The sequence below is a fragment of the Octodon degus genome, unplaced genomic scaffold, assembly GCF_000260255.1.
Source record: "Octodon degus isolate 3935 unplaced genomic scaffold, OctDeg1.0 scaffold00026, whole genome shotgun sequence".
NCBI classification, from domain to species: Eukaryota; Metazoa; Chordata; class Mammalia; order Rodentia; family Octodontidae; genus Octodon; species Octodon degus.
The window spans coordinates 7,531,541-7,556,550 of record NW_004524602.1 but is presented as its reverse complement, the minus strand read 5'-3'; the positions used below and the strand labels follow the sequence as shown (position 1 = coordinate 7,556,550).

The window sequence follows — 25,010 nt, the reverse complement described above, 5'->3', positions numbered from 1 at the left end:
AGGAAAGCCTCAGTTGACACTAGTGTAAGGCCGACCTCCTCCCCTACCCTGGTGAGTGTACGGCAGCCGATCAGGACCAAACACCAGCCAAGCCGCATCACCCAAACTACCTTGAGGAATGTCCATTGCCTCTTACTCCTTCAGGTCACTACTACTCGGCTCACAGTTCATCGATGAAGGGCGGGGCGAAGCCTCGTTCTTCTTTTACAAGTGGTCATCGTGGGCTCCGAGTCCCGCCTCCTCCTCCGCCGTCGATAGGCTGCCGGGGCTGTCACTCGAGGAGCCGCCGCGGCCCCGCCCCCGCCGTGGCTGGGATCTCGCGGGAAGAGGCGGGCTCAGCGGCGCTCAGTCTCCAGGCTGCGCGCGGAGCGGGAGGGCTTGCCTCACAGCTGCGCTTCCTCGCGCGGAGGTCGGAGCTGCGGCACCGCAGGCCTGGGCCGTCGCTCGTGCGCCGCCCTGCTCTCGTCTTTGGGGCTCTGCGTCCGCTCGCCCTTCGCCGCTGCCCAGGTGTGGAAGCCCGGCGCGCGGTTCCGCGGTGGGGAGGGCGGGATCCGGGCGGGGGCGGCTCCGGGGCTGAACCGACTCGGGGTGCGAGGTTCGGGGAACGCTGCGAGGTCTGGGGCGGGGGCGGCGCGCTGGGTCCCGAGGCTCCCCGCGCTTGGGTGGCCGCAAAGCGGGCCCCAGGGCTTTGGGGTCTAGGAGGATGTGCCAGGGTCCCGCGATAGCTTGAGGTGGGCTGGTGAGGTGCGGGGGCCAGGGGGTTTCATACCAAGGTCCGGGCTGCGGGGGCCAGAGGAGCTGCTGAGCAAGATCTCGAGCGCTGGAGGACCGAGCCTCAGGGTCCTGGGGTTCCTCCGAGCGGGGGTGGGTGTCCGTTCCGCAAGCCTGGGATAAAGCAGCGGAGTGTCGGGGCTCCAGGGACGGGGGGTCACTCGGTGGGAGTCTCGTGATCTTAGGGAGAAGTGTCTGTCCACAGGGGCTGGGGCTGTCCTGGGGGCGTTGGAAGCGAAAGGGAGTATCGCGGAGAGGGGTACCGCCGAGATCGAAGTCTGTTCTGGGCTTTCTGCTTTGCCCAGAGGAGGGCAGTACCCAGGCATGGTCCCCATTTGTTTTGAGGGCGACAGGGCGAGTTAGGGTCGCTTCCACTCGGCGATCTCGCGGAGTGGGCGCGGCTCGGCAGGCGTGGGTCCCCTGGCGGTGGGAGGGGGCTTTAGTGGCTTCCGGAGTCGTGGGCTGTAGTTGTCTAGCGTCGCTTTGAGTCTGGTCTACTCTTTTAGAAGCGATTGGCTCGATGGTGCTTCGTTGGGGGGATTGAACCGTGTTGCTGCCTAGTTGGAAAAATAGTGGGTTTGTTCAGCAGTTTTCGTTTCTCCGCCCCGGGATAGCCGTGGGGGCGCGCCGGAACGCGGGCGTGTGGGCGGAGGTCCTGCAGGAGGCGAGCGTCTGCCGCAGCTGGTAGCTGTCAGGCTGAGGAAGGCTGTGGATTCGGCTGCTTCTCCTAGGTGGTCTGCTTGGAGGATCCCGCGTTGGCAGATCAGCCGCGAAGTCTTCTTGCCCAACTGTTGTGGGGAAGGTTAACTTTCCGTTTAACTGCCAAAAGATGTATTGGAATTGAAAGCCCCAGAGGTAAATCTGCAGAACCGTCCTTTGCAAACTGCTAAATGTGGCTAATAAAAATATATATAGCTTAATAGATTTAGGAGGCTGAGGAAGGAGGGTTGAAAGTTCCAGCCCAGCTTGGGCAGTTTATCGAGACCCTGTCTCTAAATAAAATTTTGAAAGAGGATTGGGAATGTATTTAGCTTCAAAGGCCTTGAGTTCAGTTTCCGTTGGGGGGGATGGGGGGGGCAGCGGGGAAAGGAGGAAGGGTAGGGTGGGGGAGGTGGGGGAGTGTAGAAAGTATTAAGAGTTGCTTTAGAGAACCTTGCTAATCAATTTGATCTTTCACTGTTCTGAGCGTCTACTCCGGATTTAGGTGTAATTTAAATAAAATGACATGTATGTATGTATGTATGTGTGTGTATTGGTTTTTTATGTCAGAAAGCCTATGCGCTTGCCTGACAGTACTGGTCTCCATTAGGAAGCCCAGCGTGACAAGCACTGGCTCCTATGTTTATCATAGTTCTGTAAATTTATAATCTGTGGTAAATGGACAGATTCGAGTACATGATAAAGAATTGTGCCTGCCAGTTTTTTCATGTCGACAGTTATTTATAATTGTGTTTCTTTTCATCTGAAAATTAGGGATAATACACTGGTTTTTTTAATTTTGCAATAATTTTTAACGAACAAGGAATGTGGTGCCGTGTAAGTTACATATCCAGGGATATCCAGCCTCTTTAGGGGGCTTAAAGTAGGTTTGTGATGGTTCAAACCAAAATACATGGTTGGCCTATTTTTTATTTATTTTACTTTTATGTTTTTGGTAGGGCACATTGCACCTGAGTCTTCTAGGCAAGCACTATACCACTGAGCTGCAGTCTTAACTTGTTTCGAGGCAGACACTCCCCAGGTTGCCCAGTGCTGGCCTCAAACTTTCCAACCTCCTGCCTCAACCTCCTGAGTCAGGATTAAATTGCGTACCGCCGAACCCTGCCTGCTTGGCTTTTCCTTTTCCCGTTCATTAAAACCAGTCAGTTGAGCAAGTGTTTGAAAGTAGAGCCTAAAAACCTAAGTGGTTATTTTTTTCTCCTCTATTGTAGATAGACAAATGATAGATTATTTTGGTTTCAGAAATTTTTCTGAAAGAGCTTTTGTGATTTCTTACGTAAGCATAGACTGGTGAACAAATATATAATTATCTGGTGGGTATCACAGCGTTGGAGGTGTATGTACCCTATATCGAGATGGAGCAGAAAGCAGTAAAGTATGATGCTGCTAAGGAAGAAATACAGAGTACTTGGGACTTGGCACTCTTTTTTTTCTATAACTCCCAAATGATAATATAATTGATGTGTTGTGAGAACCAGGGACTAAGCAAGGTAGTACTCTATACTTTCTGTATTATTAATGCAAGATTAAGTAGAAACCAGTAGTGTTTGGTTGTTAACTGTATGTTGGCTCTTTGAGAATGCTTATGTTACATACATATAACAAGGCTTTTAAGAGTGTGCATCAAGGGGCCAGGGAGATGGCTCGGTGGAATAAGCGCTTCCCTGGCAAGTGCAAGGGCCTGAGTTCAATCCCTGGTTCCACCAAAAAAAAAAAAAAAGAATGTGCATCAAGGGCTGGCAAAATAGCTCACTGCACAAAGTGTGCCTGCTTAGGCAAGTGTTCTTTCCTGGGCACCATGTGGTGCTCTGGCCCCAATCCCAGAGCCAGCTGAGTGGGTCAGAGAGGCAGGGTTTGTAATCCCATCGCTGGGGAGGCTGGAGACAGGAGGATCACTGTGAGTCTGAGCTGCGTAGTGAGACAGACCTTCTACCAAATGCATTAAAAAAAAAGTGTGCATCACACTCATCCACGTTTGGAGGACTGTTCAGGAAGGAGCTGCAGAGGTGTGGTAGAGAGCCGTTTAATTTATATTTTTATGCTGCTTAAAGCAGTTTTAGTGGGTAGACGTGACCAGGGCAAAACGGAGAAGTCCAAATAGTAAAATATATTCAACACTGCAGATTTTGTGACATGTACAGTATTTGAAAGTCGTTTTGTCAATGTTGCCATTGCCACCTGTTTGTAGTAATGAAGGAAAAGTAAGGGAAGGTGGGAACACAACAAAATAAGAAAAGATGCAGGCCAAAGGAAAGTATTAAAACATGCTAAAAAAGATGTTGAGTGTGTGGTTATATAAAGTTAAATTAATCTTAGCTCTTCTGTCAGATTTGCTTCCTGAATTTGAGAAAGGAAGATTTTAGACCCCTGGAGAAGTTTGTTTTTGTGGTGGGGTAGTATATGTTCTTACTGTAGTACAGACTTTTGCTAAAAGTTTTTTAAAAATCAAGACAAAACAGGGTTTCCCTGAGCGGTTCAGGCTGGCCTTGCACTCATGTAGCCCGGGCAGGCCTCGAACTCACATCAGTCTTCCTTCCTCAATGTTTTACCTTGGATGCTTTTTACTTGGAAAATAACTGTATTTGTGGGGTTTGGGGGATTAAGGGTGGGTACTGCAGATTGAACACAGGGCCTAGCACTAAACTATATCCCTAGCACTGTGTAATCTTTAATTTTGAGATTGGGTCCCACATAGTTGCCTAGAGTGGGCACAGACTTGCTACCCACTGCCTCAGCCTCTCAGAGTGCAAGGATTACAGACCTGTACCACCACACCTACTTGTAGTGAATATTGACATGTGGAAACATGTAACCACTAACCAGATCAAAGAATAGGCGTTCCTAGGGCTTTAGAAAACTCCCTCGTATTCTTTTCTACTTGGTACTTCCTAAAGATAACCACTTTGCAGGTCTGCATTACTTTTTGTTGTTGTTGTTACTGTTGTTAATGTATTTGATACAGGGCAGCTCCGACTCCTAGTGATCCTATGTTTAGCCTCCAAAGCGCTGGAATTATAGTCATGTATAGTCATGTGCCACTGAGCCCGGGCTTGGTGGCCAGCGCATCGCGTCCCGGGGCAGGGCTGGTCCCCAGCAACATGTGGTGTGAGGGATTGAATTCAGGTCCCTGCACTTGCCTAAGCAGGCGCGTAGTCCACTGAGCTATCTTGCTGGGCCCCCTTTACTATGGATTAGTACTTATTCCTGTACTTCATATAGTGAAATCAGGTCATTGTTTTACGTTTCCTCGTTTGACATGATGTCGGTGATACTCATGTTTTCAGTTAGCAATAGCTTGTTCTTTTCCATTGCTGCTGTCAGTTTCTAGCTCTTAGAAATAAAGCTGTTCTGAATAGTTTTGTGCTTGTGTGTTGGTGGGCATAAGAATTCATTTCTTGAGTAATAACTAGGAGCTCACGTGTGGCTGTCTCATGCATACAGGTATTTCTCAGCACCCTCCCCCCATACAGGCATACACAAGACCCTCAGCTGCAGGGTTTGCAGCTGTCGCCTGAGTACCACTAGCAAGGTCTCCTGTGGCATTCAGACCTTGTCCATCAATAGAAAGAAGTGTCTTCCTTTGGGTCTTTGCTGCTCCCATCCCAGCTTCTCATCACTGACCTGGGGGAAAAAGAGGCCAGCTCCCCACTAGAGCTCTAGAGAAAGATGCCGGTATTGGGTGTTGGTTTTTAAAACCTTCCAATTTGATAAGCAGAAGGTCATTTTTTAATTTCCTTAATTGTAAATGAAGACGAGCGCTATGATTTTTTTTAAATTTCTGTGCAGTACATTGGATTGTGCCTGTTAGGCATATATTTTACTACTGAGCAGCATCCCAGCCTTATTTGATTTTGAGGCAGCGTCCTACTAAGATCCCCTGGCTGGCCTAAACTTGTGATCTTCCTGCCTTAGATTCCTGAATTGCTGGGATTAGAGATGTCACTGGGTCCATCTTATGTTTTATAAGCAAGCAGATGTTAAAACATGTCATGAATTCTTTCATAAGGTATTATATGTATTACTTTGATTTTTCTTTTTAATATACATTTTTGAGTGCTTATTACGAAAACCTTCAAAATTCAAAGACCTAAACAGTTGTCCTAGATCAACCACTGTTATCATTGTCTTCTGTTTACTTCTAAAGACATTATAGATCATGTGTATAGTTGTGTGTGCAATAGATTGCTTCTGGACCCTCCACAGATACCAAACTCCACATATGCTCAAGTCTCTAACATGAAACGGTACAGTATTTGCATATAACTGATGCATGTCCTTGTAGGTGCTTCACTAGTACTTATCATACGTAACACAACTAAAAGCTAAGTAAATAGTTCTTACATGCTGTTGTTTAGGGAATAATGATTAGGAAAAAAAGTCTACCTGTTCAGTACCGGCATAATTATTTTTTCCCAAATATATTCATTCCACTCTTGAATCCAGAGATGCAAAACCATAGATCACAGAAGGCTGACTGTGCATGTATGCTTGTGTAAATGTGTGTATGTAAAGTGCATGTGTGTGTTTGTGTGTACAGAGCATATATACATATGCCTAAACATTAGCTGCATTGTGGAGAACAGTCATTAAAATATAGTCTGGCTTAGATGTGGTATCATGTACTTAGATGTGGTATACTGTGTACTAAAAATTAGAAAGAGTCTGAAAATGATTAGTATCTGGCTGTTGGCCCAGATGAAGGAAAGCCGGGCCTGGCAGCACTTGGCAATAATTTTTTTATAAGACAAGTGGCCTTAGCTTTTTTTATTATTGGATCAATTCTTTGACAATAGCGCTTCAGTTTATAGTGCTGATTCTGTAGTAATGTTCTGAAATGTAAAGCCAAGTTTTTTGAAACATAGAGAGTTGATCCCTGAAAAAAGTTCTTTAATGTACTACAAAAGCTATTGAAGTATTTAGAAGAAAGATACTATATTTTGAAGCATTTTTGTATTTCTTTGACAAAATTTTATATTTTGTTTTTGTTTTTGGTACCAGGGATCAAACTCAGGACCTTACACTTGCCAGGCAGGTGCTTAAACCACTGAGCTATCTCCACGGCTTTTTGACAAAATTTTAGCAGAATTCTCATGACTTCATTGCTGAATAGTGAAAGTTGGAGCTTGAAAAATTGCAAATAAAATTCATCATTTCCCTAAACTCTTATTTGCCTGATTTAAAAACTAATCAGCCTAGATATAAACATTTTAAAGTATATATATTTTAAAGATTTTCATGGTAATCATGATGTGTCGTACATTAAAGATCTTTTTGAGCTTAACTTGAATGTGACTGCTGAAGAAATGGTTTTAAGCAGTAAGAGTCAAGAGGTTTTAATTGGATTCTACAGTTTTTAATGGTTTAGGGAAAATATATTTGTTTTGGGGACAGATTTTTTTATAAGGCCATTATTTCCAAGAAGATTTGAGGATGACTGCTGCTTAACAAAGCTAGCTGGTTATGTGATCCAGATAAAGAGGGATATGGTAAGGGCCCCATTTACTGCAATTCCTGTTGTCCATTCGAGACTGATTGCAAGGCTGTTGGGCTGTGGAAAGAACTTACCCTTAATAGTGTGGGGTGATATCTTGGAGGGCAGAGTATTACACAGGAATTTGTTAGAGGTAGGAAGAGATGATCTTGATTTAAGAAAAAAGTTACATATTTATAGACTTGTACAATACCACCAAGAAACCCCAAGTGCCATTTACTCTTCTCTTAGCTTTCCCTAGTGTTGTTGTCTTATAGAATCCCTACATTTGTTGAAACTAGGAACTCCAAAGCGGCTGTAAGCAGGAGCAGCGACCAGGGGTTCATTCCTGCTGTCCTGGCCCTGCCCCTGCCAGGGCGCGTTGAGACAGCACTTGAGACTGGTCATGGTGGTGCACGCGTGTGATCCCAGCTCTTGGGAGGCTTTAAACAGATGGATCACTAAGAGTCCAATCTAGTAGACCATTCCCTAAAATAAAAATTTAAAAAAAAGAATTGCCTACTCTCTGTACTTTATATAATGGACCACACAGTGTCTGTCCTTTTTACTCTTGGAACTGTTTTAGTTAGTGTACTGTCCTTTAGGTTGACCAATGCTGTAGCGTGTGACAGGAAACCGTTAAAGTTGAGCAATATTCTATACATTTATGTACTGCATATTCCCTCAGATGTCAAGGGATTCCTAGCTTGCATCACTTTATTGTAATAGTGCTGCCATGAAAATGAGAGAACAAATCACCTTTAGATTGGTGTTGATTTTTTGATTGTTTTGGATATAAGATTGTTATCTGGGATTCATTTTACTCATTTGTTTATGGAGAACCTTGATATTGTTTTCCAAAGGAGCTACATTATTTTACATTCTGATTGACAATGCACGGGAGTTCCAATTTCTCCACATGTGCTGGACTTACAGTGACCCTCTTGTTTACAGCCTCCCAAGAGCTGGGATTGCAGGCGTGTGCCACCACGCCCAGTCTCATTCACCATCTCAGCGTGCCCCTGCGGTGGGGCCGGCACCACACACTAGGGATCGAACCCCGGCCCCTGTGCCTGCTTGCAGGAGCTGTAATCCGCTCAGCTCTTTGTCCATCCCTAGAGTAGTCAAATTCCCTAGAGGAACAGAGCGTAAAAGGGTGGTGGCCGAGGACTAAGGAAATGGATACAAAACGTTATCTGGGCACAGAGTTTCATTTTTAGAAGATGAAAAGTCCTGGAAATTATTCAACACTGAGGATATACTTTATGCCACAGAAATACATACTTAGCAATACTTAGGATGGGAAATTTATGTGTATTTTATTACTTTGGAAAGATGATCTAGAGACCATTGGAATACTTTATAAATACATTTACTCATTAACAGTTATTAGAACTTTGATTTTCTCTATGAAGACACAGATTTTTCTGTTATGTTTGCTTTTATTAATATGAAAGAGGTCTACATTAAGTTTAAGAAATTCCAGCATTCTTCTGAAAGTATTTGCAAAACATTTACTTTCCATCAATTTGCTTTCAATCCTTTTGTGTCTTTAGTCGAAACAACGTTTCTTAGAATTAGCGTACAATAGCTTCTGGATATAGTATCCCATGTGACAACCTCTTAGTCCTATTTTGTATGCTTAGACCAGGCACATTTAAGCAAATCTTTAGCTAGATTGTATTCTTTCTTTCTTTCTTTCTTTATTTATTTATTTGAGAGAGAGAGAGAGAGAGAGAGAGAGACCGACCAGCTCAGCCCACCAGGGGGCAGGGCTGGCTGGCATGTGGTGCTGGGGGATTGAACCGCGGTCCCTGATGCTTTTGCTAAGCTTGTTCTAAGTAGGTGCTTTAGACCACTGAGCCATCTCTCCAGCCCTAGATTGTATTCTTATTCAGTCTTTTGAAATTTTCTTTCCCTAAATCTCCTGTCTGTCTCTCAATTGTTGCCTTCTTTTACATTATATGAGGGAGTAGATTGCACCTAAGATGAATTGTATCAGGTATTTTCTGTACATCTTCATGTTTCCTCACAGCCTCATTATGTAAGACATATTTGACAAAACGTTTGTATGTTTAAGACATATAACTTGGTGTATGATATATGTACATTATATGAAATGACTATCATAATCAATCTAATCAAACTAATTATTGAAAAAAAAAGAAACTAGGAAATCCATCCAGAATTTTTTAAAAAACGGATTCACACTATGTGTGTGTGTGTGCCTGTGTGCCTACTCTTTATAAAGAACATACATAGTAGGTGCTGAAGTATGTGCATTGTTGAACAAGTAAAGGTTGCAGGTAACAGTCATGGACAGGTAAGCTTAGCATCCCTCCTTGAACAAGTTATTTATTGAACACATGTTGCTGGTATATTTACAAGAGAAAGCACAGATCAGTACGAGTTGGTGCAAGTTCACAAAGAACAGGCCATGACTCCCAGCCTCACTCTTACAGGGTAAGTAAACTGGGGTAGGCACCTCAGAAAACACTGGCCATGGTGTAGCTACAGTAATAGTTACAGTTACTGGATTTTTGATGAGAAAAAGAACCCTCGAGGTTATTCACATAGCGTTTGGGAACTCCGTGTGCTGGCTAAACAATCACGTAGGTAAGTGGATTGATAATTGATCGAAAGTCCCTACTGAAGCTTTACTAGTGGGATATTAAAATCAAACTGCAGTACATTCTTAGTGGTATGCCTGGAGATGTTCTCTCCGTGTGCCATTTAAGTTTTTTATCACTTCTTCCCCCCACCTTGTAAGGAGGGGCTGTGTAGGTAAGGAGTAGTGAGCCTTACCTACCCTGACCCCTTTATTTTAAGTATTTAGAGTGAAAGGCTGTATTTAATGTTTTAATGTTTTGTATTTGATGTATAGATAGTTAATAGGGACAAAGCCCTGTAATAGAAGATTAAAAAAAAAAAATCTGCACAGATACAAGGTGGGGGACTTGGAGGCTAACAGCAGCAGATTTTATTTTTACCTTTTTGTTTCAAGCAGAGTTATGTGCTTGGCTAAAAAAGGCTCCTTATCTGTCTGAGGTTGATGTGTCAATGGTTTCTTTTAACTGCCGCAATGTTAAAACCTACTAAAGCTATATTATTTTGAAGCATGTTGTCCAAGACACACTATTTTATTCTTTCCTACTGTATATCTTTGTGTTTTATTGTTTGCCACATTTTTAAGGAGGTCATTGATAAATAATGTATTTAGAGGCGTAGCTTCCTGAGGCAGATACTTGCAAAGTAATGGACATGTTTCATGTTGTTCAGCCTGAAAGAAACGAGGTATATGGTCGTGCTTTTCAGACTGGGTACTTGGATGATCCCTAGGGTACTTCCTGACTCAGGTCTGTGTTTCTGTGAAAAGCGTGAAGGACGGGCACATGGAAAGGGAGACCCAGCTGAGAGCGAAGGAGGCCTTTCTGCCTGCTCCGGTGACGTGGACGTTGGTGCCTTGAAGTGTTAGGCGTGCACAGAGCAGACTGTCAGCTGAGGACTATTTCCAACCCCAGCGTTTAAAACCCTCCGTTCTTTGTCCTTCCAGTTTGCGGACTTGCTCTTGGCCACTTCTCACTTCTTAACACTTTGCAGCTTCAGGTCGTATCAGCTGTTCATGAGGAAAAATCACACTGTGTACCTCTGAAATTATGTATGAAATAACAAAGAAGTGTATTTACCGTTGGAAAGGAAATGCGATTTTAGTTTTCTTGTAGAAATGCCACAAACTTTGAGGTTGCTTTTAAATGTGGTGTAACCATTATTAAATTCAGACATATTTTTTCTCCTGCATTTCTGCATGTCAGTGTCAAAGGCTGAAATCAAAGGTTATTAATTTCTCAGTGATTCAGTTTTTGAAAATACAAAGTTAAACAAGAAGCGGTTTTTCTTCCTGACTCTCTAACAAGCCTGGGGCTTTTTAAAATCCTTTTCTTTCAATCCACGTAAAGTCTTACCTTCAGCATTTCCTTACCTAGAGTTAGCACAGGTTTCTCTAACATGTTTACCAGTCTCTTTATAATACATTAAATTTTTTTTGTTTTTTAAAAAAATTTAAACCATCAAGGTTAAAAGTGCCTGAAGGGCTCCTTCACTGGGGCTTGAAGACTATTTAATGAAATTTAAAATAGATCTAACACTGCCCCCCCAAAAAGAAAAAATAGACACTCAGTGATTAAATTTCAGTTAGTATCAAAATAGTAGCATTTTAAAAAGCCCTGTATAAAACATTCATGTGTTTAATTTCTACTTTTATCTTAAGTTTATCTTTACCCAATATATTATAAATTTACGTTGGTAGGTGTACATTTTATAATTTATAACAGTAATATGTTATTTAAACTCTGAAAAATAAGAAAAGAGAAACAAGTTTTATTCCTCTTAACACTTTTACTACTATTATCCTCAAATTTTGGAGCTTCCTTAGTTTTTCTACATATATTAATTTCTTTGTCATTAGCCTTCAAAAAATGACAATTTAAAAATGCTTATTTCAAAATGAAATTTCTCATAAATAAAGCAGAGTTAGGAGCTACATGCCATAAATGAATTTTACCAGTGGTGTACTTTTGATGTTCAAATATTAATATGAATACAAGAAAGTTTAGCGAAAAAAATGTTTTCAAATGTTCGAAAAATGCCTTATGAAAATGGCTAAGTGAACTGCAGGTAAAATCAGCTTGTAGTCAGCTGCTTTATTTTCTGTCTTGTCCACACAGTCTCTGCCACACTCAGGAGGTCTTCCTTCCGTCTTAGCATCTCTCAGAATCGAGCCAGCATCGCCGTCTCGCAGTTTGATTGGCTTTCACTCCAGGCAAGCATAGCCATCTGTGTCACAGCTTTTTGCCTTTTTCAGTGAAGTTGTGACTTTCATTTTGATGCTAGGCTTTCGTTGCTTTTTCATCTAGGTACCTCCCTGCAATGTAAGTTACTGCTTTTCTATTTCTTACTGATTTTTAAAAATAATATTTCTGAAGATAATCAGGGAATGTGTCAATTTACTGAATGTAACCTTAGAACCCTTGAGCAAAAAAACATTAGATGCTGACTAGGAAATGGATGGACTGGTGGAGCCGGGGAAATGGCTCAGTAGAATAAGCGCTTCCCTGGCAGCGTAAGGGCCTGAGTTCAATCCCTGATTACACACACACAAAAAAACAAAAACCAAAAAACCAAAAAACTGTCTATTGAGTGTCTACCACATGCCAAGCCCTTGGGCAGGAGTCCCTGGTCAGTCCTTCAGTAGCCCAGGCCATCAGAAATGGATGGACTGGCTAGGGAGTCTTGTGTTGCGTGAAGTCGTGTAATGGTGTGTTCGTGTGCTCATACTTAGGAGCTGAATGTCCACTCCATGCTAATAGAAACTGGACAAGTTGAGTCACCGTGGCATGGGAGGTGAGGCCATTTGCAGTGCCCCATAAGGTATCACGGTGTGAAGGGAGTGGAGTGCGAGTGGGGGTCAGTAGTTTTCACGGAATTATGTTTTTTCAGACGCACATGGTGCTGCAACTTGGAATACAAATGAAATTAACATTCTTTGTAACTTTACACATTTATAACTTATGAAGTCAGTACAGTGAGGATAGACTCTTTGTTTTCCCAAAATTCTATTGCTCCTCAGAGCAACAGACTGCGCTAGCCCCGCCCCCAGATCGAGCCGGTGTGGGTTTGTACATTTTCTCACATGTAATGGGATCTTACATATGAAGTTACTCTTTGAGATTTGTTCTCAGCACTTACCAGTCCTTGCTACATAGCAGAGTCCGGATGTATCTTAGTAAAGTAAATGAATGACTGAAGCCATTTCCGTGTTCCCAAGAATTTGATAATTAAATAATTAGTGGTAATGATAGTCTGTGAATCTCTGCTTTAAGTTTACGTCTCTGTTTTGTCTTGATTGCACAGTGTCTACCACAAATGGAAAGTTGTTTTGATTGGTTTCTGAGACTCAGCCTAGAATCAGCATGCCCACTGGTCAAGTTGAATCTTAGCGCCGAAAAACAAATGGAAATTGTTTCCAGGATAGCTCAGTATTTCACGTTTGCTTGTGTGCCTTCTGACAGTCAAAAGGAATCACCACTGATATTTCTAAGGTAACAGTGCAGGACCAGCAGGTAGATGAGCGGTCTGAAGCACCTGCTTAGGCAGGCTTGGGCAAGCACTGGGATCAGGGTTCGTTTGTTGATCACCAACCAGTGAACACTTGGCAGATTTTGAAGTAACATGATAATGCAGTATTACTACTAAACAACTAAAAAGAAATCAATTATTGATACATACAAATATGAGTATTTCAAAATGATCGTCCTTTAGGATTCTATACATACAAAACTCTAGAAAAGCACAATGATCCCCTGTGAGAGAAAAAAGATTTCTGGGAAGATAAATCAAAAGCATAACGTATTGTTTAAAGTGTAGACTTCTAGATCCAGGCTGCTTGGGTTCCTACATTTTCTCATATGTAATGTGATCTTCCATATGAAGTTACTTAACAACTCTGTGCTTTAATTTCTTCGTTAAAAGTGAAATAATTACACCTCAAATGATTGTTATGAGAATTAGGTGAGTTAATATATGTGAAATTCTCACAACAATACTTGACACATAGCAGGTGCTCTGTGAATGTTAGTTTTTATCGTGATCAAAATACAGATTTAAGCAAAACAGCATTTTTTACTTACCAGAGTGACAGTTTAAGAGTTCAATAATAATATAGGCAAGGACTTGTAGAGTCACTCCTGTACTATAGGGAGAGGAGTAAACTTGTACTCTTTCTTTGGAGGACCAAGTTAACTTATTAAAACAATAAATCTTCATACTGTTGATTCAGTCATCTTAAAGAATGTATTTTGGCTAATTAGAGCATTAATTCTATTACCAAAAGCCCTAAATACTGTTCCTGTAGATCTGGTTACGTAAATGATGCTGCAGCCCCCACTGGGTTGTCAGACAGTTGTAAAAGAAATGAAAAGAGCACTGACATGGGAGCTCATGTGTCGGACACCGCATTGAATGAAAAAAGGAGTTGTTGAGGTATTTATGGCGTGCTGAGATTGCTATGGAAGGTCGGTTTTGTATATATGGTGTAAATATGTGTATGTGCACCCAGTAACAGGCTTTATGCTTCATTATGCCTGGAATTTTCTGGAAGGGCACAAAAGAAAAGGAATGATAGTTGCTTCTGGAGACTGAGGAAAGAGGGTAAGGGATTGAACTCCAATCTCAGATTTTGGCTTGGTATGTACACTTGGATTGCTTCTGTGTGTGTGTGTGTGTGTGTGTGTGTGTGCGTGTGTGTGCGTGCATGTGTGCACACACGTGCATGCGCGTACAAGATGTATTACTGGCTGTTTTCAGTTTTGAGTAGTTATAGTCTCAGAAGTGACAGGTTTAATCCAGAGCGGTCTCAAATACTCGTCTATCTCCTTCCATGGTGACATTTTATATACTTCGTACAGTATCACAACCATGAAATGGCACTGGTACAATCCTCAGACCTCACTCAGATTTTACTACTTTTGTAGTACTCACTGTGTTTATAATTCTTTTCAGTTTTATCAAATTAGATAAATTTGTGTAGTCATTATTAAAATAGTACAAAACCGTGAAGTGAAATAAGGTAGATGCACGAGTTTAAGTGTCACATTGATTCTTGTATGAGAAACCCACCCAGAGGATAAAAAGCAGAATGGAGGATTGATGTTGGGAAAGAGGAAGAACATATGTTCAAGTGTGAAAGGGAGCCAAGGAGAGGTGAGGGGGAGAGAAGAAAGAGAAAAGGGTATGGAGATACAGATTTGAGACAAAAGTCTGATGTCCCAAGAGAGCAGGAAGCACTGGACTGAGCCTGAGGAGGGTGGCTGTCTGTTTGCAAATTCCGGGGAAGCTGGGATTCAAGGCTGCAGATAACAGCCTCTCCTGTAGGTGCCTCGTCCTTTGATCCCTTGCTTGGGATGTTAGCAGCTAGCATTTGTGTAAACTTAGTGTTAGGCAAATGGTGGAAGTCAATAGAGATAGTAGTCTGTATTCACTTAGGTAATTATGCACAGTCCTTAGCCTGCCTTTACCCCTCAGTAAATGTGAGATGCTTCTGAGGCTCTGGGCTCGCTTGGAGAGGGACTAAGCTCAGTGAGACCTTTGAAGCTACATTCATCTGGTCTTCTCATCTTTCTTTCGGTACCGACCTGTAACATACAACAAAAGGGGCTTAAGAAGAATGGAAAGGAAAATATGGAAACAAAACTTTTGTAATAAAAAGGTGGGGGCCGGCGAGATAGCTCAGTGGCCTAAAGCGCCTGCTTAGGCAGTTGCAAGGGACCACGGTTCCATCCCTGGCACCACATGCCATACCAGCCCTACTCTGTGGGCAGAATGAGGCGGCAAAAGCTGTATTTTTTTTTAATAAAGTCTTATTTGTCCTTTAAATAAATAAGTAAATAAATAGGTGGAGAAGAAGAGCTGAAGGGGTTAGGAATAGGGGAAAAAAACCCTAAAACATTATGCACAGGTGCAGATTCCCTATGATGAATGTCATTGATATGTGTAGCAAATATGTACTCATAAAAATAAAGGCATTTTTCAAAGAAAGATTCTATGAAACTGTTTTGTCACCACAAACACCTGTTAACCTTTTATATTAAGAGCCAGCCCTGGGGTTGGAGAGATGGCTCAGTGGTCTAAAGCACCTACTTGAAACAAGCTTGGCAAAGCACAGGGACCGCGGTTCGATCCCCCAGCACCACATGTCAGCCAGCCTCGCCCCCTGGTGGGCTGAGCTGGCCACACACACACACAATAAATAAATGTAATAAATAAAAATAAATAAATAATTAAAAAAAAAAAAAGAGCCAGCCCTCTAACCCTTGGCAGTAGTCTGGCCTTATAAAGCATAGAGTCTTGGAATGGTAATACAGGTTACACATGCAGTCTTGTATAAAGAGCATTTTACATTGTACCTACTTTATTTTGCTACTACAGAGTATATGAGATTGAGTAGTTTAGCATGAATGGAGGTTTCTTTCTTTCAGCTCTGGAGGCTGGGAAGGCCAGAGTTAAAGCACTTACCGTGCCAGCCCCTGCCTGTACATCTGCCACCACAGAATGGTAAGAGCACACCGGGCCAGGGGAAGGCAAACTTTTTTTTTTTTGAGCAATCCAGGCATTAATCAGTCAGTAACCACTTGAAGATCCTGCCTCCCTCCACTATTGTGTTGTGGATTATGTTGCTAACATTTATAAACTGCATCTTCTGGGAAGTGCCAATTGGTAACGTGTAAACTTGGAGGGTTACATTCAAACCATTGCACAAGGTAAGTGCCAGAATGCTCCAATGGATTTACTGCTTTGAGAATTTAAGTCCTCAAACATTAGAAAGTTGGCATCAGAAAAATCTTTGTAGGAAGCACATTAGTGTGGATAGTATCTCTGGTTCTGAGCCTGCCTTAATTACCGCTAACTAACTGGATATGTAAAATAAAATTGATGGATTTTTCTTTGTCCCCTTTTAAAATCATCTTGAGACCGTGGACAGTTTTGTATCACCTTTGACAGGGCTCTGTGACTTTGTTTATTTATCAAGTGTTTGTGTGACTGTTTCCTGCCAGTCTATGCTCTAACTTTGGAAACATATAAGTAAACACAAAAGCTCTATCTTCATAAAATTTAAATTTTAGGTAGGATGTAAGAAAAAAGGTAAAATACACAGCATGGTCAATGATAAGTAGTAAAAGAGGAAAAATAAAACTGAACAGGTGCAGGAAAAGTTGCACTTCTTTAGAGGATAGCCAAGCAAAATTTACTGAGGAAGTAGACGTAAATAACATGAAAGCAAGGAGCCTGGGGAGATAGCTCAATAAAATAAGTGCCTGCCTGGCAAGCATAGGATCCTGAGTTCAATCCCTGGTACTATAAAATAAAATAAATCTACTACTTTAATGCCAGGGAGATAGCTCAGTAGAATAAGTGCTTGCCTGGCAAGTGCAAGGGCCTGAGTTCAATCCCCGGTTCTGCCAAAAAAACCCACAAAAGCAATGAGTGAGACATGCAGACAAACGCAGAGCACTGTGGGCCCAGGGAGTAGCAAGTGCCAAGACCTGGGGCTGGCATTGGCCTTGTCATTGCCGTGGAGTAGAGGACAAAGGATGACGTCAGCAAGACAAACTGATACGGTGATGGGGTGGAGGTCGGTAGGTCAGGCAGGCTGTTAGGGAGGTGATTTGAAGGACCTCAGCATTTAGACTCAGTGTTAATGTGATACAGAAAGACCCTGAAGGAGGTAAGCAGAAGAGTGCAGCAGTTGGACTTTGTTGTTGTGTTGTCTGGTACTGGGGATGGAACTCAGGGCCTTGCGCTTGTCCAGCAGGTGCTTATGCCACTGAGCTGTCTCCCTGATGCTGGGCTTACTTTGTAGGTCAGTTCTGGCCACTGTGTGATGAACAGACAGAAGGAGAAGGGCAAGAAGCAGGAAAGCATTCAGTGACCTCTCCAGGGAGAGGGAGGTGATGACTTGAGGCAAGAGAGGTAGTAGCTACTGGGTCTTTGGGAGGCCCCCAGGACTTGTTGTTGAGGCAGGAGTGAGAGGGCAGAGAGAGCAAGGCAAAGAGAAAGCTTGAAGATGCTCTAAAATTTTTGGCCGAAGTACCAAGGAGGATAGAGTTTACCCATTTGCTGTAATGGGTAGAACTGAAGGAAAAAAATTTGCAAGAGAGACATTTTGACAAAGTGAATATTAGGAAGCTGGTTGAAAAGATTTCTGTCTTAATTCAGCACTCAAAAGGAACAGGTTAGAGACTTAAGTTTGGCAATTCTGTATAGATAGTATTTAAGGACTTCTAAGATTTAAGATGTCTTGGAGGACCAAGGTGGTGTTTCAGGAGGAATGTGAACCTCTGTTGAATACTGCCAATAACTGGGAGTTGATCTCTGCAGTTAGGCAGCTGCAGTTCGCTAGTGATTATGACAAGGACAGGCTGATTGGATGTAGAGGGGACAGGCTGATTGGAGTGGATTCAAGGGAGAGGGAAGTTGGAGGTAGGCAGAAAATCATTCTGAAGAATTTTACTACAGAAGGAAGAAAAATAGGTGATTAGCATCAGGAGATGTTCAAAAGAGACTTGGGTTTTTGTTTTTTAGATGAGAAAATTGGCATTTGTAAGAGACTGGGAAAAGGGACACTGGCATGGAGAATGGGAGGGGAGTTAGTGGAGACTGAGGGCACAAGTAGAAGATTGGGCTGTGGGTGAGCAGAAGTAGTTCAGAGTGATGATGAAAGACAGATCCGTGCACTGGGGCACACAGGTGGTAGGTGTGTTGGTGAGAGCCGTGAAAGTTTGGGTGGCTCCTGTTTTCCCAATAAGATAGGAAACAGTGAGTGAGTGAACACAAGAACAGGAGGGAAGGGGACAAAAAGTTGGGGAGGGCAAGGTGTGGGGTAGTCCTGTACAAGAGTGGCTGAGTGAATAAACCAGGAAGTTAAGTACGTTGCTGAGCATCAGGGAGGATGCGTTCAGGCTCCCTGGTCTTGGATTTAAAGAGAAACCAGTTATCAGACAGTGTGTTTCTCTGCCCCCCTCCCCGCCACATTTAGCTGCATAGGTGCTAACATGGCATAGACAGAAAATTAGATAGGAACCAGTTTAGCCAAGCAAGATTGCCAAAGTCCGAAAGAAGACAAGCAGTTTTGGATGTGAAGTTAATTTAAATGGGAAAGCTAAAAAAAAAAAAAAAATTAAAAAAAAAATGGGAAAGAGCTAAGATGTGGGCTGGTGATAGACACGAAGAGATGGTGAGGTTCAGGACTGTAGATGTGTTGGGTGCAGGAGTGTTGGAGTAAGGGTGTTAGAGGGAATGAGCTGTTAATAGTGTGGTGCTTGAAAAAAATGTTGGAAGGATTGCAGTTATTAAAAATGAGGATGCTCTGAGATTTGACCATAGAGTGAGCACTAAACAAGGGGTGGGGTCACTGGAAGAGGAGGTGTTGAGCTGATTGCAAAGGTTTGGGCAGACTGGATGCCGAGATGGCCCAGCTTCATGACAGTTTGTGTTGGAGATGTTGTACTGTGCCCACCACTAAAATCTTTTAAGAGATGAAGCAGAGAGTTTGAAAAATGGTAGAGGAGGTGAGTGGTTGTGACAGTAGGTCAGTAGATTCCATCATGGGTGTTTTTAGGGAAGAACAAGGTCTGAGATGGGCCAGGAGGGGCTAGGAGGAAGCCTTCCCTGTTCCCAGCCCCTGTGGTAGGGGCAGTTGGAGAGAAACCATGTGACATGCGCAGGAGCTTCAGGGGAGGCAATGGCAAGGGCAGAGTGAATTGTAGTTAGAGCAAATGCCATAGAAGAGTCATAGAACCTCATGGTTGATGTCAGAGAACAGCAGAGACTGTAGTACAATTTGGAATTTAAGGTTGAGCTCTCTTGATGTCTTTGCAGCTGTATTCCTTTGAACTTACAAGCATTCTCTATGTTTGAGCATCCAGAAATTTTTCCCAAAAATGCCAGGTCTAAGATTGAGATTTAGTGGACCGTGGCTTACTAGTTCCCAAGGCAGATCCTGGACCATCAGCAGTAATTGCTGACAGAGCTCCTCAACCACTTCCTCACCTCAGTTGTTGCTGGGGGCCTGCAGCACAGCGTAATGACACCTTCCCTCCCCCACAGTCACCCCTCTCGCCAGAACACACAGGGATGTCCAAATCAGATGGGTCAGTCAGTCAGTCAGTCAGTCAGATAGTCAATAAGCATTCATTTTGTTCCATTTTTTCCTAAAGTTTATGCAATGATTTGTTGCACTTACTTTGTTATTACATTTTAATTATTTATTAACAGAAAGTATCCTTATTTTTTTTTCTAGAAGCCCAAGAAGGCATTTTGGTTTATAAGCCCCCTTTGGTAACTACTAGCTAGACATCTCAGCAACTCAGCTTCTGCTTCAGTTAGGCTCATTTCAGCCTCAAGTATCAAAAGGCCTAATTCAAACAGCCTTGTACAATAAGGAAGTTCATTAGCTGAACATCACTGGAGTTGAGAGGGAAAGCAGGCTTCCAGATTAGTCAGTCAGTACCTTAATGAAGACACCAAAGACTCCGGTTCTTTCTTTGTTCCACTCTGTTTTGCATGGTGCTGGCCTTATTCCAAGGCAGGATTCTCTTTCTAATTAGATAATGGTTGCCAGGAAGGAACCATATGTTCTATACAGATGAAAAAGTCTGGCTTCCTCCTCACAGAAAGGACTAGCTTAACCCAAAGCAAATCTCTGCTCATGTCTCACTGGCTGATCCCTCCTCATTTTGAAATCAGAATCTAGCAGAGGATAGGCCTGCCCCAGGGCTAAGTCGGTTCTCCAGGTTGCTGCCCCTCAGAGTTATGGCTTGGGTACTGGAGAAGGCAAACACAGCGCTGCTACAGCATCTGCCTTGGTTGTACTCGTGTGCTGGGTAGGGTGATAAATGGCATGACTCAGACCACCTAGTGTGTGTAAAGGTGTGAAATTTATAGTGGCTACTGCAGGCAGACAGCGTGAAGAGGCTCTGTGTGGTACAGAGAAAAGCAGTGCCTCTTAAGGGCTTGGACATGGAGAGTCAAGTGGGCAGGTCACACAGAGTATCTGGTTAGGGAGTCAGGGACTTGGGGTGAGGTCGGAGCACACATCCATGCGTGGTCAGTGTTCCAAATGTCTGTTACCTCAGTAATAGTCCTCCGGGCATCTGCTGTAGGCATGTGGATGTTCTCAGGTGTCCTGGCCCTTGGAAGGTTCCGTGTTCTGTCTTACCTTACCTTCTCTTTATGACATCCTGCTGGGTGTTTGCCCAGGGCAGCACTCATGCTGGGGCAGAACAGCGTGGCAGCTGAGGTCGTCACTTCTGAGTCGAGCCTGCCAGGTAGGTTTTCACTTTCATTTGAGGCAAGTTCTTACTGTGCTGCTTGTGCTAGCTGGGTCTTTCCTCAACCTCCCGAGGCGCTGCTATTACAGGCCCTGACCACCACACTGGCTTGCTGTGTAATTTTTAATCCTCTATTTTGTTAAATTTTAATGAGTCACACACAATATGCTTATTCATATTCTGTTTAAGTGCCATGTTGAGCTTTCTGTCATGTTAAGCAGTACAGCTAGCAATTACTAAGTCACTCTCGTTCAGGGACCCACCTACCAACTCCAAGCATTCCATAATCCGTCTAGTCACCTTCCCAGAGTCCTACCTCCGAACACAGGGACTTGGGTGGACACTAGATCTATAATGTATAGTCTGTCTTTTCTCTATTGTCCTGCTTAATCTGGCTACTTGCATATCGATTTCACCCTTCTGAGAGAACCAACTTTTGTTTACATGGACTAAAAAAAGCGAGTAGGTGTTACCAGGACAATTGTAGGTTCATAACAAAACTGACTGGGCAGACACGGAGCTCCCTTACATCCCCTGCCCCTGCTCGCAGCCTCCCCGTATTGAGCTGCAGAGTGGGGCTCTTCTAGGAACCTACAGCGACACATTGTTGTCACCTAAAGTCCATAATTGGGATTAGGCCAACTTTTGGTGTCCATTCTCTGGGTTCTGACAAATGTCTAAGGACGTGTTTCCACCGTTACAGTGTCATGCAGGATGGATTTGTAGCCCTGAAACCCCTCCCTCCTCCTTCGTGCCGCCACTGATCTTTTCAGTTTCATAGTTTGCCCCAGTGTCGGAGTTTGAATCACGCAGGGTGCAGCCTTTCCAGATTCAGGACTTACTTGATAATCCCCATTTGAGGTTCCTCTTATGTTTTCTCATGGCAGTAGTGTGCTTCTCTATAACTGAGTTGCTTTCTGTTACTGGATGTACCACAAATGATCTGTGCCTCCACTGGTTCCAAGGGGTCCTGGTTAGTTCCTGGCCTGGGCAGTTATAAATAATGCTGCACACATGGGAACTTCAACTTCCAACTCATTTAAGTCAGTACCAGGAATGTAATTCTGGGTCTGGCACATGCGTAAGGAATTGCCAGCCCTCCCAAGTGGCCTTTGCATTTTGTATTTTACCCATCCCAAATAACCAGCTCTTGATTTCATTGACTTTTTTTCTATCTTTTCTAGGTTTTATTTAATTTTTTGTTTTTCTAGCTTGTCTTTTCTTCTTACTTCCTTACAGAAGAACAGGTTATACTTGACTGCTTAGGTTTAACTTGTTCTCCAGTTTCTTAAGGTAAAAGTTTAGATCATTGTTTTTGAGATCTTTATTCTGTTCTAAGATTTATTGAGTATGGTTTCTTGGCTCAGAATGAAGTCTAGGTAATGTGCACGTATAGTCTTTTTGTTGCTGTGTGGTGTGTTCTGTGATTGTCAGATCCAGTTGGTTGCTAGTGTTTGGGTCCTGCTCTGTCTCAGTTTGTTAGTCTGTTTTGAGACAGCGTCTCACTGCGTAGCCCAAGCTGGCCTTGAATTTGAAGCAGTCCTCCTGCCTCAATCTCCCAAGTGCTGGGACTACTGGCATGTAGCAGTAGGCTGGGCAGTATTATCTCTCTCTCTCTCTCTCTTTTTTTTAGTGTATGTTTGCCATACCTAATGAGTACATTCTTCTTCTTGGAGAATTAATACATGTGCATATATACTGCATCTCAACTCTTAATGTTTACTAATTCTGTCAGTTAAGGAGGAACAGTTGTTACAACCTTTTATAATGTTGACAAGAATTGTCTATTCTTACAGTTCTGTTTTTGTTTTCTGTATTTTGAAGCTGTTACTAGGGTAGGATGTTGTATACATACTGTTGAATTGATTGTTTTATTGTTATGAAGTGATTGTCCTTGATAACATTGTTTGCTGTAATTTATATGGTATTAATGTAGTTACTATAGTTCTTCTTTGATTAGTGATAGCCTAGTATTTGTGTAATCTTTTAACCTTTTCAAGTTTTGTTTTATCTGTTAATTTTTAATTTTTTTTTTCTGGTACTAGGAATTGAACTCAACCTCGCCCTTCTCAGGCAGGTGCATGTTTTTTGTTTTGTTTGCTTGTTACAATGGTTCCTTGTAGACAGTCGATAGCTGGGCCTTGTTCTGTGCACACGCAGTCTGACAGTGCATTTTAATCACGGGGCTAGGCCACTTGCAGGTAGTGCAGTCACAGATGTGATTGGAATTGTGTCTGTCATCTAGCTGTTTCTTGGTCCCATTTGCTTTTTACCTCTTTTCTGACATTGTTTTGGATTAAGTACTTTGTACATTCCATTTTATCTCCACTGCTGTCTCATAGCTGTGTGGGTTTTATTTCTTTTTTGGTGGCTGCTCTAGGGTAATATTCATCTTTTGATTATCTGAGCGCCTTGCAAATAATATACCACTGCGTGTAGCATGTGAGATTAATCATCGTGCCCTCTCAGCTCCTCCTCCCATCCTTTGTGTAAATATTGCCAGACATTTTATTTCCACATTTGTTCTAAGCCGTGTGATAGACTGTTGTTTTGCTTTAAACAGTTCTCTTTTAAAGGCTCTGATAGAAAGAATGAAAGTATTTTTTATATTCATACCCACGTTTACTCATTTCCATGTTCCTCATTCCGTGTTCTTGTCTGGCATCACTTTTTTTTTCCTTCTACAACTGTGTTCCTCAACATTTTTTATTCTGCAAGGCTACTGGTGACAAATTCTCTCAGCTTTTATTTTTCTGAAAAGATACTTCATCAACATTTGGAAGGAGATTTTTACAGAACACTGCATTTTAGTGTTGTCAGTAGTCTCCAGTACCACCGCCAGGCCTGGTGCTTGGCTGGGAGGAGGGCCTGCAGGACTCGCCAGCTACCTGAACGCAGCCTAGGACTTTTCCTAGCGAAAACAGACAAAACCACGTTAGCAAAGCAGAGATCGTCACGGGGGAAGTCTGCAAGCACTGTGGTTCTATCTGGATTTTACCCCAAAGCCTTATCTGGTCTTAGGGCGAGCCTTTGGAAAGTGATTGGATGACTAGGGTGTGGTAGCTGACTTGCTGGCAGGCGCAGGGGCCTGGGGAGAAGAGGGCTCGCCGTGGCTGGGGCCCAGAAGGTAAGTCTCCCTTCCCACTCTCCTCTTGGCTCTGCTTCCTGGATGTCAGGAGGTGGGTGCCCAGAACCCTCTGCCGTGCCGTGCTGCCTTGCCATCTGTGTCAGAGCCAGCGGTCTATGGAACGGGCCCTCTATAGACTGTGATCCGGAAAACCCTGTCCTCCCCTAATTTGAGGTTATCGAGTACGGTGTGTCCACAGTGAGATGATTTAGACAAAACCAGGCCAGTTTCTAAGTCTTCTCCCTGGGGAGGCACTCAGGACGCATTAATGTTTATGACTCACATTTTATTGCTTCTTCATAGGTCCAGTAATTTTTTACTTGATGTCCATCATTGTGAATTTTATGTTTTTGCTGGATTTTATTGCTTTACTTTAAAAAATGCTGGGGTTTCTTTGCTGGTAAGGTACTACATTGTACATCTGATCTGCGAAAGACTGACTTTTAGGCAGTTTCAAGGCAAATCTAGAGGGGTCATTATTCTAACTTAACCACTTGTAAACCATGGTCTTTCAGAAGCCACCGTTGGCCACCCTGCTGTCGGGCAAGATTTCTCTGCTTTGGGTAGCAGGAACAGTTCCTGGCCCCTTGTGAGATCAGTTGTTTATCTCATAACTTCTTGGTAGTTTTCTTTCCCTGAGGCTGGTTTTGGTTTGTACCCAGCCTCTTGGGTTTTCACAGTCCACATATGTGAATTGTGTTCAGTCAGAGATCCAGTAAGACCCTTACGCTTTTTAAAATTCCTTCCTTGGCATAGATCCCTCCGCTACTGAAATGTTCAACCTCCCTTCCCATGCAGGGCCAACCATTTTGCCTTTCCCAAACCCTGATAACGGAGCTCATCTGTCTCACCATTGCTTGTTTCTTTTGGGGTTTCCTTTCCCAATACCATTGACAAAACTTAGCTCCAAGTAGAACGTTGGAAGCCCCTGTCACTTACTTTCCTTGTTGGACAGTTGTCTGGGATTATAGGTTTTTATGAACAGTAGCCTTGTGCTGCCTTTGTTCAGTGTCAGAATATAACTGTTACCCATGTTTTG

The 25,010-nt window shown here is 42.9% G+C and overlaps 1 protein-coding gene across 2 annotated transcripts in view; it reads left to right on the top strand.

The window, feature by feature from the left end:
• The first annotated feature begins 348 nt into the window (after positions 1-348).
• Positions 349-25,010, top strand: part of Glce (glucuronic acid epimerase) — an 84,091-nt gene continuing 59,429 nt past the window's right edge. Inside the window, exon 1 of one of the 2 annotated variants that reach the window (XM_004628782.2) lies at positions 349-507. The gene's annotated coding sequence lies outside the window, so the exon portion shown is untranslated. The remainder of the gene's footprint in view (positions 508-25,010) is intronic. The other variant, XM_023712544.1, reaches the window with a different exon arrangement.